The following is a 14,349-nucleotide window of genomic DNA, read 5'->3' on the forward strand; positions in this document are numbered from 1 at the left end:
CATGAGGTAGTAAATATTAAGATACTCATATCCTTGCATCAAAACAAAACACGAACTCGTACATGTATTGAGAAACCCATGACATAGAGGGGTATTTGTGTGAATGTGGATATATACATTCGCTTGATAAGAAATGGGAACATTACATATATGGCCACATGCAGTTAAAGTTTAGCACTCTCTGTACGTTAAATACTCAATGGTCGTTATGCAGATGTAATATTATGTCGCTTTTCAAAATACCCTTCATTTCAAAAACAAGAGGCAGTCGAAAGTCCTTTTCTTGATGCACGTCAATCCACTGAAGACATAACCCATACTCATTCTAACTCAATTGTTTTCGTCTTAAAAATGCATGACATACTCATGATACTGGCGATTTTATGCAAACTAACACCAAACAGTTTATTAAAAGCAAACTTTGTTTGTCTCTGTTTCATATGTTTCACTTCACTGTTTCTAAAAATTCGTTTGTAAATTTCGATCTGACAAAACAATTTGTCATTTCGACAACATGATTATAAACTTAGTACATCTTCATTCTACATTCGGAAATACAGAATGAGTATATACTTAGTGTAGTTTCACCAAAATGAACATTTCATATGACATTCAAACCTTCCCAGCTATTTTTTTTTAGAACAAATTAAATCTACCAAACCCTTAATTATTTTCTTTGCAATATATATTTTTTGTCCTTTAATGTTATATTCATCTCAATGATATCCTTTTCTATAAATTGTCTGACAGTAAACAGGCAATTTGTAAAATTTTGTTTCACAATTTGAGTCATATAATATCTGTCAAGATTATGCACTTTGCAAATTGCCTGACAATTCAGTCATTTTAAATAATGCCTACATTTTGAAAATGCCTGCAAAATATGAGAAAAAAATTACATTTTGGACAATACAACATCGACGTTTTCAAAAATATTTATGTATTTGAAAGAAACTTTACCAGCTGTTCATGTCATAAAGGTATCGAAGAAATCTAAATCAATTCAAAAATGGTTTATTCTCTGAAAAAAAATTATAATACGTACTAGAATACAGAACAGAACCAACTAAAGTAATGCTTATTATGCATAGCAATCAAAGTTTTGGACAAAATTCAGTTGTAAGTTTTTTTCTTATTATATAATGTTTGATATTTTCCATATCTCCTCCGTCTTTGACTACTGAATCGTCGTAGAAGGTGCAAATTATGTTGATATTGCATGTGTCATCCTTATCAAACAGGACAGACGAACTGTAACATATTGTTATTAATATTTAAATGATCGATTACCTTCGAAAGAACGAAACAAACATGCGTGTTTGTTTATCTTAATTGTGTCTATATATTGTCATGTAAATTCTGTTATGATTAGTCATTTGACAGGCCTGGTAATAAGCGATGATGTAATTTAATAAAAAAAATCCCCATAGCTTGGCTGTCTTAAAATCGTTAAACTACCAACACAAATTTTTTTATTTACACACTGTTTCGGGATACAAAATGTCAACTCTGTATAGGCGATATCGTACAAATATTGCATTAATATGTATGCCCATGACTGTGCAAGTAATAAATAAAAATAAGGCTGCAGCCACAGCCATTTCGTCATTCATATATTAAACATAAAAGGGGGACAAACTCTCATATGGAATCTTTATACGGCGTCGGTCAACATAAAAGCAATTTTGAAAAATAAATTGGTTGGTTTCTTATACGGATGCAGAGATAACAGGAAAAATAGTTTTCGGGGAGATAACTCTTATTTTATGTCTACCTGTGCGAATTTCAAAGGCGCAATTTTACACCAATACTGAAAACCTTCCATCCTTTATGGGTGGACTTTACATCGATAAATAAAATCGTATAATATAAGCAAAATGAGGATGTTAAATTTGATGTATGCCTTTTTGTGCCTCTTCGTTACATTTGTTGTTTTTATAGTGATTAAGAAGATAACACAATGCTCATACAAGTGAGAAGTTTAGCTAGCTATAAAACCAGGTTCAATCCACCATTTTCTACATAAGAAAATGCCTGTACCAAGACAGGAATATGACAGGTGTTATCCATTCGTTTGATGTGTTTGAACTTTTGAATTTGCCATTTGATTTGGGACTTTCCTTTCTGTCCTTGATCCTGATTTTTTGATAAAGAAAATCATTGAGATTATAAACGCCTTTATCAAAATCAGGATAAAGACTCTTTCTTTTTTTTTCTAACATATGTAAAATAAAGCATGAAATAAAAATAAAAATCTATCATTTATATTAGTGTTTGTCAAATGAATGTCATATATGCAGGACCAGTAGATTTGGAGCCGGACTAGTATATTAACAGTCCACTGGTCCGGCTGGCCAGTACACTAAATTACTGAAATTCGACCCCTGGCCACAAATGAAATTAAATCAAAAGGGCTCCGGAAAGTAGGGAATGTCTGACTTTGCATGTCTGCTAGCGAGCTACCAAATACTAAAATATTTACATCATATCAATGCAAATTGAAGTGAAATATACATAGTATATACAAAAAAGATTTATATTTGAACTTTTAAAATAGTCAAGTATAATTTAATCATTATTAGTCATGCCAAGTAATTCACCTTTTGAAACTAAATCAAGTTTAAATAGTATTTCGTAATTTTGATAAAATACCCAATAATACGTTTGCCTAGTATTTCGAAGTAGTTTCATTATTGCAATTGTTTCATTTTAGAAAATTGTAATGCATTTAGTAAATTAAAGGGCCGTTAGCTACGAGATATAAAACACAATAACATTGTTTTGTTTAATGAAAGTGAAATAGTGAAATAATAATTGGCTTGTACGCAGCCAATTTGGTTCAATTTTGTCAAAATAAGCTTAGAAACATCCATGATGAATTATTCACTTGCAAGCAAATGATTCGACCTCACTGAATCCTAATTTATAATAAAACAATTTTCGAAAAATAAATATGGAAGACATGAACCAATGGTACCCCCTGAACTACAGGCTCCCGACTTAGGACACGCACATTATAATGATGCGGGGTTCAACACGTTTGAAGGCGACAACCCTCCCCTAACTTGGGACAGTGGTGTAAAAGAGGGGCAAGAGATACCAGAGGGACATTCAAACTCATAAATCGAAAATAAACTGACAACGCCATGGATAAAAAAAGGATAAACAGACAAACAATAGTACACAAAACACAATACAGAAAAAAAAAGACTGAGCAACACGAACCCAACCAAAAACTGGGGATGATATCAGGTGCTCCAGAAGGGTAAGCAGATCCTGCTCCACATGTGGCACCCGTCGTGTTGCTCATGTTAAAACAAACCCGGTAAATATTATAATTCTGTAGGTCACATTCGTGAAAACGAAACAGGATTGTAGTAACGATATTAAGAACATATCCGCTATCATCTGTAAAACGGATATTCCATAACGGTCAACTAACTCGTGATGGCGTCCGTAAACTTTACAGTAACAGTAGAGCATAAAAACAAACTATAAAAATCTGCTGAAAAAGTCTTAACTCAGATCGATATCAAAGCAGTACATTATATAACAAAAACACAGACCGGACATAGCAGGTATTCATACATCCCTTGAAACAAACAAAAAGGACACAAAGTACAAATCTAAGAGAACTTACAATTACTGACAGCTAGTTCACAGCCAAAAACAACTGATAAAAAACAAAACTTGTATTTCAGACAAAATTAATTTGTTGTTTGGTTTTCAGCAACTGAAGTTTTATAAATAAGAGTCGTTCAGTGAAATGTCGAATGACTTGTTAGCTCACGTGTAGCATTGATTGATTTCTTGAACACGAATAGTTTCTCCAGATTTACCGGTACATTCCCACAATTTTTAACTGTTTGTTTACTCACCAATACTTTTGGAGTTACAGAATAACAAGACATGTTTTCCAGAATTACAATTACTGCAATTCTTAACTGTTTGTTTACCCAGCAACACTTTTGGAGTTTGATAATTACATGTTAATACCAAAAATATATGCAAAAGAAGGCTGTTAGAAATGATGTACTTAGAGGTATGAATTTGTATATATTCCAATATATATATCTGTAAGTTTTACGCAGGTTGTGGCGACTGTTTGTTACAATATAATCACCGTAATGCAGATTAAATATATTGTTGTGTTTTTGTGTTTTTATTTTGTTTTTTTCACTCTATGTACACTGATATGCCAGTCAGTTAAATTGTAAATGCAACAGGAAACCCAAAACAATTCTAAACCATAATACCTGTCAACCCTTGCAAACACATATTCCAGAAAAATGAAGACAAAATGATGAAATAGATCATCAAGGATTTTTGGTGTGAAAATAAAGTAATTTGATTTTTTACATGACAAACATTGAGCGAACTGAAAATTAAAATGAATTTAATTTTTATGTATAAATAACAGTTATTCAGAAATGTGTGAGACAAAGGCAAGTTTCACATAACATACAACTTTTAAAATACACAATACAGATCTTTGGAAATACAGTAGGAATTTAAGATAAAAGGAAAAGTCGGAAGACAAAATCTTTCATAAAAAGAGGGCCAACCGCTGAAGACAAGGTTACACTATATTGAACTATAATTAAGAGTCAAAAGCTATTGTCAGTTGTATTAATGAAATTGGTATGTTCTCAAAATATTAACACGCATTTTATAGTTATACTTTTTTGTCCTTAATCTGTTCAGCAATCCATGTTATTGCAACGCATTAATTTGTTGATTAAGTGGAAATATGTATTGTCCTGCTCATACGTATTATATAGCTTTAAAATATGGAAAAGATATGTCTGTTATATGTAGAGCAACACGAATCTAGCATGTCAATAGTGCGTTAAACAAACTGGGAAACAAAACATGTTGTGTAATGCTTATCATGCTTATAGTAATGTGTTAGGAAATCGGAGGTAATTTCGCAGGAACATTTTGTATGCCCCTCTGCACTTTAACTTTGTCAATTTCTGAAACACCTGATAATGTATTTCCTCTTCTTTGGGAACTTGATTTTAAAATGTCTTTACAAGACAGTTTTTCATATGCCAAAGTTACACTTTTGTCAACCATTTCTTCGGCTGAATGTATTTTGGAGGCAATGGAATTTGTGTGGATGTCAGATCCTATATTCTTTTTATATTGTCGTTTACTTGTAGGAATAATGTGATTGTCTCTACAATGTTTATTCGCATCACACCCTCTAAAGTAATTTTCTTTACAAGATCTAAGAGCTGGCTTCGCATTTTCATTTTCTTCAGGAATCGGTCTATATTCTGCAAATGATTCGTGTGGTTCAGTCATTCGTAGTAAAATATCGTCTACAACGTCAAATTGTAGTTCTTTTACAGTTGTATTTGTCTTTGTTAAACTACGTTCTAACTCTTTGAAGTCTGTATGTGAACATGACCCCATAGGACAGTTATTAAACTTTTCAATGTCATAATAGTAAAAACCGGATTTTGTCCGCAGATGTTCCTTAAAAATACATCTATATGTTGCCCAATATTTTCTTTTGGTGTAAGAAACAATATTTCTGCCATGGTTATCGTGTATATTTGGATCTGCCCCGCTGTCTAATAACATATTGATAATCCCAGTGGATAGTGAATGTCGTACAGCGTATATTAGCGGGGTACGACCTATCGGATCTTGACCATTAGGATTTGCACCACCTCTTAAAAGTATTTCGACAAGAACAAAGAGGGAATCGGAATTTTTGTTTTCTGGGACAAAACTACAGGCGACTAATAACGGTGTTTTACCGTCGTATCCTCGACAATTCACGTCAACTCCACCATCAACAAGTAATTTTACCAGTTTTATCTCCCCTTTTGCAACAGCTTTCAGTAACATTTCTTTTTCCTGGCTCTACAACAATATAAAGTATAAAATACGATGTGAACAACCATTTAAGAAAGTAAACTGTTGTTTCTAAGACATATTTGCATATTTAATTTGTTAGCAGTTTGTATGTCCTACCAAAAAATAAAGTTATACATGATCAAGAGGAAATATATGAACGCCGTCATTTGAAGTATTCGTATAGTTATCAACTGTATGCACGTGAAATCAAATAAAAGCAATAAAAGGTGAATGTAAAGAAATGAGACAAATAATATGACTTAAAAAAATGAATATAAGATGCATTTAAAATTAACCATGTTACCAGAATAGAATGAAAATGAAACAAATTTAAATTTAGTTTTTCATGCAATAATCCTTTACTAACCTTATTCATTTTGAGAATTAACAAATTAGAGAATAAAGAAATGTCATTTTTATACATGTCATAGTTGGTTACTAACCTATGCTACTACGCCTTTTATTTTAGTTGGCCAATAAAAATGGATGGTTCAAATGTTCACACTCTCCGTGACATCGTCATATCACCTTTGCATGAGTATATCCGCCCAAGTAATGTGACACAATTCAATAAAAGGTCGTATAAGTTTTTCCAACTTCTGGCTGGAATTTCTTAAAGCACTTCATTGGGGACTGAATCCATATTATTTATACATGCGTTATATTAATTGCAAAAAGACAATTATATCAAAGAGTCAATCAAAATCACAAATTACTAGGAATGCAGAGAACACCACTCCAAATTCAAACAACAGTTTAAAATTCACTACCTTAAGGTATAAACTACTAATTCAGGCCCGGTCGGAAAAAACATACAAGAAAGTAGTACATATTTCAACCAAAATAGTTCCTACGCATAGCTGTATCTTTTTCAATAGGTGAACCATTTAGATAGTTTTGGTATTAACTGACAGTTTGGGGACTTGGGATCTCTGTAGAACCTTGTTGAAAATTTCTTTTGAATAATAAAGAAGTATAAACAATTATAATAGGAGGGCACAATATTTAATGTAGACAGCAATCGACACCTTACAATAGATTACAGGCTTCAGACTTGGAAAAGGCATTCAGATGTTTAGGATTATCTGTTAACTCAATTGTGGTGTCTAAGTTTTTTGTTTGTTTGCTTGGCTTTTAAATCATCGGCGTCACAATGACGTAACTAATCTTTTTGCAACAGAACGTTAATTGACGATAACTCTATTAGTCTGCAATACTTTTATAACGATCAGTTGTATCTTTAATCATAAGTGTTATGTATAATAACAATAAAATGTGTTAAATAGAAATCAAGTATACACTTAAAAGAACGCTTACTTTAAATGTACCAGTGATGTATTATTATTTTGCCTCATCCGACCATTTTCAGAAGATTAATATGTGGGTTATGTAAGAAAATGAAGCAAGTGTTGAATTAAGATTCTAAATCATAAAACAACATGAACAAATGGACAACTATTACTTTTATATTTGATAGCAGTTTGACTTTTAGCGCTACAAACCCAAAAAGCAAAGTGTCCAAAGATAAATGAGAGCAATATTAGAACACAATGACACAAAATTTCCTATGTTAACTTGAAAAGCAGGCTACTCGAAGTTAACTTTTGTACATGTTTGGTCTGCACCCATCTACTAATTATGTAGGAAAAATGATGAAACACATCTATAAGAATCACAATTTGGTAAGCAAGACGAGCGTTTCGTCATTATAGATCATTTATGTAATTCTTCATACTAAATATAACAATAGTTGTTTTACCGTTATGTGATAATGTTTGTAAATTAGTCAAAATGGTCATATGTGATAAATAGCAAGACGAACACATATAATGTGTTAACTATGTAGGTGTTAAATCAAGATTTGTGTTTTGGATTTTGACATTATAAAAAGAAACATATTTATTTGGTTGGACATTGTCGGTCAACAAATCTATTTATTTGTTAGCTGACTCATATAACATGTATAAACCCTGAAACCAAATTTCAGAAATCCTTGTATGAATGTTCCTGAATAAGATGCAACAAAAAATATTCATGAGACAGACGGACAGACTGACTGACTGACTTAAGGATGTTTGCTCCTCTTGTTTTTAAATTTCTGTCAGATTTCTGGAATCCTCCATGTATTGCCATTACAAAATTTTGTCAACTAAACCCTACTTTTCTCTTCATAATTTTATTACATATAGTTTAAAAAGCCATATTTGAAAATCTTATGTTGATAAAGATCCTTGTTATTTTTTCATAGTTTTTTAATCAAAAAGTGGCCAATGCTAAAAGAATGAAAAATCTAGAGAGAATTATAATTCTCGCCAAATTTGCAATGGCTTTTATCTCGAAAACAAGCACACATACCCTTCATTTTTTTTTCATTTTTTAGTTCCTTTATTTATACTTTCATTTCAGAACCGTCTTTTAAAAGCTTGTTAATTTGAAAATGAGCAGTGAATATCCTTAAGGATGTAGAGAAAGACGTAAACAGAATATTCCCACTTTAAAAAAAATAAAAACTAGCGCACAGTGGCACAATTCATGAATAATGTTTATGAATAAAATCCCATAACTGAAATAATTAAATTCTAAAATATATAAGAAATCGTTAGGGAGCTTACATTCATGACATTTCAGCAAAGTGTCATGAAAATTTGTTGAAGTGTTTTTGAGTCATTGTTCGAAAAAATGAGATAATTTTGACCCTTTATTATGAATAAATTCCCTATACTCAAAAACCAGACATCAAAAATATCTAATAGATTGTCAATAAATTAAAACAATTCACCAAAGTTTTATGAAGATTGTTGAAAACTGTTATGAGATATTGCCTGAATGATTCGTCAGCAATGAGGCAGAGCAGAGCTCCAAATAAAAATACGTTTCCTTCAAGTATGAGTGATAGCTGTTATTTAATTGATGATTATTAATTTTTGTTTAATTTGGATTTATGGTATCTGGTTTGTTATAACTGTTACGCTAGTTGGTCCATAACACTTGTACGTGTTGTAATTTTTTTGTCTCAAAGGCTTGTGGTAGACTTACTTTCAGAGCAATAAAAATATGATACCCCCCTTAATCTATGGGTTCCTAAAAAGCTGTGGCGTTTCAGAAATTTATAAATCCATTTATAAATTGATAATGTTATTTGCATACTTTCGTGCTTCCGCACACTGGTCTGTTATCACAAAATAAAAGACTATTACCAGCGGGGCTTTTTTCGGCCTTTTGGACTAGTGGTCTCCGAAAGAAAAGTTTATAAATGGATCCCTTCTGTTTGCCGGGGATATACATTTTGTAGTTTTAAGTTATGAATTTGATTCCTACCAACAGGTACACAGTTCAGATATTTAAGAAAAAAAGTTCTGTTTAACCTAAATACTGATAAATATATATACATTAAAAGAAGATGTCACAATGGGCAGTCGTGATGAGCAAACTAAATATTAATTAGTCTAATATTACTAATGTATTGCGACATGAAAGGCTTCTTTATTTTTTTGCTGCGATTCCTTCCTAATAATGGCGGTCATAGGAACATGAGGAAGGCGTCCCAGTTAATCATTAACAAAGCCTTTCAAGAAATTATTTGGACTTACCCACTGTGTCAAAAATTGTTCTTTTTAACCAGCAAGTATATTAACTTGCAATTGGTCATATTTCTGACTTGGTAATAATTCAAAAAGTTCTGGTTCCAAGATAATTTATTCAAGTTGCCGGTAATTTCAAGTGAAAGACTCATGATCCAGGATATTTCCAAATAATTACCCAGATTTTAATTTTTGCTTAAATGCCTTACAGTTTAACGAAATGGTAAAGTAGGAGGGAGAGGAGGAACCATGGAAACACTAGAAAAATTGGCAAAAACATAGCACGGAAAATACAAATGAGAAACGACATTGTTACTCGGCATTCTCAACTGTCATTTTTAATAGACATACAGACGTTGCTGTCACCTTTAAATGTCCTTAAATTGCATTAAATTACCAACATTATTATTTATAGTAATTTGAAGGTCTTTCTAACACACATGAACGATAGACATAAAGATATTCAACAGAATTACAATTTTTTTTTTGACAAGCACGAGAAATAAAGAGTACGACAAGAAACATGGCAAATACATGTAGATAAGGGGAGCCCGGAAACACGAAGCACGTATATTGAACCAAACACGAGACATTGAGCTGGTGAGAGGCAAAATTCATATCACGAAAACAAGTGAAATAAAAAAGAAAACGTTGCATAAAATTTACCCTTTACCGACCTATATAATTCAAAGTTGACAAACACCAAAAGCGTATGCATGCATTGTTTACCTTTTATATATTTAGAGATTTTTAAAGGCTTATAAAAATGTATATGGTCAAGCATTTTGAAAGTCATGTACTACATTTGTTTGTAAATTTTTTGTTTGTAAAAGCTTTATTTGGGCCGTGAATTTTCAAAAGAGGCAATTCCCATTGAAATATAAACGTTGACGTATTTAACCTGCACATGTTTACACATAGTGCCAACGGATGTATTTTCTTTGCGTTAACATATTTATGGAGAACATCTTGATGCAAAATATCGTTTTATGTAATACATTGAAACATATCTAAATAGTAATAATAAGATGTCAAAATAAGTCTTATTTCGTAATTTTTGCAGTGCTGCATCACATATAAAAATTTAGATGCTAGGGCAAATGTGTCAGATCCAGTTCTGATCTTTGTGTGATTAGGCGAAATTGACCTATGTGTGGTACTCATATACTAAATGAATTTTTAGACATATCTTTGTTACATATGTAGCATGAATACACAATTCGTATGAAATTACAAAGAACAATCGTATTTTAGATTCTTTGCCATGATGGTTATCTTGAATAAGAAATTTATCATATCTATATGAGCAAATATGTGTATTGCTTATTTTATATCTTAACTATTTGTTATACATGTATATAGTATCATCCTCATGCGTTTTCATTTTTACTTACTATTTTTAACCAGCACAAATTCATTCTTTTTTCCTTTGAATCTTTCGTTTAAGGTGGTACTCAACACTTTCACTAAAATTAATTTGGCTCGTTTAATTTTCATGAAATTTTGACAAAGTATTTACTTTGAACCTTTAACCAAAATATATAAATTTCAAAAATTTTGAACCAACCATTTTATCAGAAAAATTACACTGGTTATATAGCAGATTGACAAACACCAATTTTGATCATTGAGAAGCTTAATATTCCCTTTACAACACAACGTTATTAAAACGTTTGGCTGATTTTACAGAGTTATCTCCCTGTAGTGTTAGGTACCACCTAAAGTATCTAATTTTTAATTTTCTCTTTTAACATTTGAGAAATCAAAAGAACATCAGTTGTTTTATTATAAAAACAAATCATATTTTGCTAAGGAAACCCAAAGTAGATAGACTCATCAGAGATACTAAAATTAACATGTGTACCCCAAACGCGCATTTCATCTACAACAGATTCATCATGTTATATTTGTTATTCTCGTGGGATTTTGTCTTATGCTTGGTCCGTTTCTGTGTGTGTTACACTGTAGTGTTGTGTCGTTGTTCTCCTCTGATATTTAATGCGTTTCCCTCAGTTTTAGTTTGTTACCCCGATTTTGATTTTTGTCCATAGATTTATGAGTTTGAACAGCGGTATACTACTGTTGCCTTTATTCATCAGTGACGCTCTATTAAAAAACTTTAATAAATGAGCTACACAATGTACGAAGTTGAAGAGCATTAAGAACCAACAATTCCGAAAGGTTTTGCCAAACAAATCTAAGGTTATCTATTCCAGTGGAAGAAAGTCCTAAGTGTTTCAAAAATTCAAAGTTTTGTTAACAGTTAATTTTATAATCATGAACTTATCAACATGATCATTGATAATTCATGTTAACACAGATTGAAGAGATTTCTAACGCAATAGATGTATTTAGTGTTTATTTTAATTTTGTTGCTATTACTTTAGTTGTTTCCTTCATGAATATTTAGTTTTGATTAGAAAACAGACATTCGTTAACGTTCGGATATTTATGCAGACCATGTAATATTATGAAATCCTGGAAACAATACATACGATGGTTAAAAAAGGTTTTGCCTGACATATTGTTGTATTTCAAGACCTGTTCCCTTATTTGTGCTTGATTTTTAGCACTTTGTATAAGTAAGAACCTTCCAGTGAAATGACGGATGACTTCTTAGCACAATTGAAGCTAATACATCAGTCCCACTAGGCCACGATCGCACTACGATCTGTGAAACAAATGCAAATTTTGATGATCGTGGTACGATCGTGTAGGTCGCAGTAAGATCGTACCACTGTCGTGGTGAGGTTTTCAAGAACATGAAGAGCGTAGCCAACTTTGAACATGTTCAAAACAATCGTGGTGCGGTCGTGGCGAAATTAAGTCGTACTAGAAGCGTAGTGAGAGCGCACTAAGATCGTAGTAAGATCGCAAAGGTCGCTGTACAATCGTAGCGAGAGCGTGGCGAAAGCGTGATTCTATTCGGAGAGATTGCGCTACGATCTCACAGCGACGTTATCACGACCTAACTACGACCATCACGTGCTCACTGCGACCCAACTACGCTTCCACTACGACTTTAACACGCTGTTCACGACCATAGTATGATTCTAGCACGCCCTTGCCGTCCTCATCACGCTCTTCTCACGATCTTACTACGTTTACACTACGACCATCATTTTTATTGTCATTTTCACATAAAATATATGAAAAAAACTCCCTAGATTTTGTTTGTCTGAATGTATTTATCCATTTGCTCTAACGGCTCAACCATGCTTCTCGTTTTTATATAGATTAGACCGTTGGTTTTCCCGTTTAAATGGTTTAACATTAGTATTTTTTGGGCCCTGTATAGCGTGCTGTTCAGTGTGAGCCAAGTCTCCGTATTGAAGGCCGTACCTTGGCCTATAATGGTATACTTTTATAGATTTTTACGTAGATGGAGAGTTGTCTCATTGGCACTCATATCACATCTTCCTATATTTATGACACATCTGTGACATCTCTGCTATCGTTCACTAAAATATCGTCATTTGAGCTTTATGGACCAGCAATAGGTAGTAATTTAGGTTTGATTGGTCGTTCCGACATCTCTTGATGACAAGTATTATACTACTTATATGTGTATAGTATCAGTTTAATTGAAGTCTGGAGCTGGCATGTCAGTTAACTGCTAGTAGTCTGTTGTTATTTATGTATTATTGTCATTTTATTTATTTTCTTTAGTCACATCTTCTGACATCAGACTCTTTTCTTGAACTGAATTTTAATGTGCGTATTGTTATGCGTTTACTTTTCTTCATTGGCTAGAGGTATAGGGGGAGGGTTGAGATCTCACAAACATGTTTAACCCCACTATTTTTGCGCCTGTCCCAAGTAAGGAGCCTCTGGCCTTTGTTAGTCTTGTACTATTTTTAATTTTAGTTTCTTGTGTACTATTTGGAGTTTAGTATGGCGTTCATAATTTGCTCCTTCTACCTCTACACCAACCCTACCACCACGCCCACGTGTTCTGGTAGATTTTGGTGGCATGACTGTATTGTTTCCGAGAAATCTTCGTTTTAATCAGAAATAGAAGGAATGGAACTATATTGATATGAAACACGATATCAACGGTATTGCTGAGAACGTAGTAAGATCGCGGTATGAACGTAGTATTATCGTGGAAAGAACGTGCTATAATCGCAGTAGATCGTGTTGCAATCGGATAACTCGTGGTATGGTCGTAGTGAGAACGTGAAGAGCATAGAAAGATCTTCGTAAGCGTTGTTAGGTCGCAGAATAAGCGCGGTAAGAACGTGGTTCAATCGTAGCGGGGTCGTTGTAGAAGCGTAATTAGGACGTAGTAGCACCTTGAAAGCAACGAAAATTAACATTTTCATGCCGCTCATACCGCGACCTCACCACGATCTAAATTTATTTAAGATCGCGGTAAGCGTGGTGCGATCGTGGTCTAGTGGGACTGGGGCTTAAGATTTTTTTTCCACAAACACGAAGGTTTTCCCTGATTTACAATCCCTGACAGTTTTCTTTACACAGTAACACTTTTAGACTCAAAAAAAAAGGCAAAACAGGTTTATACAAGTAAATACAAGTACATTGAGGATATCAAAAATGATGTATGTATAAGTCTGAATTTGTATATGTATCAACTTGTACATTTTCAAGAGCTGTGGCGGCGATTTATACAATATAATTACCTAAATGCAAAAACAAATGTTTTCTTGTGTTTAAGGGTTTTTTGTTTTGTGTTTTTTCACTATCTATTTACACTGATACATTAGTATGGTGGTTAGTTACATTGTTTATGTGACAGGTGACACAAAACCAATTTTGATACATTAGTATGGTGGTTAGTTACATTGTTTATGTGACAGGTGACACAAAACCAATGTTGATACATTAGTATGGCGGTTAGTTACATTGTTTATGTGACAGGTGACACAAAACCAAT

This window comes from Mytilus galloprovincialis, chromosome 7 (genome assembly GCF_965363235.1).
Source record: "Mytilus galloprovincialis chromosome 7, xbMytGall1.hap1.1, whole genome shotgun sequence".
Lineage (NCBI taxonomy): Eukaryota > Metazoa > Mollusca > Bivalvia > Mytilida > Mytilidae > Mytilus > Mytilus galloprovincialis.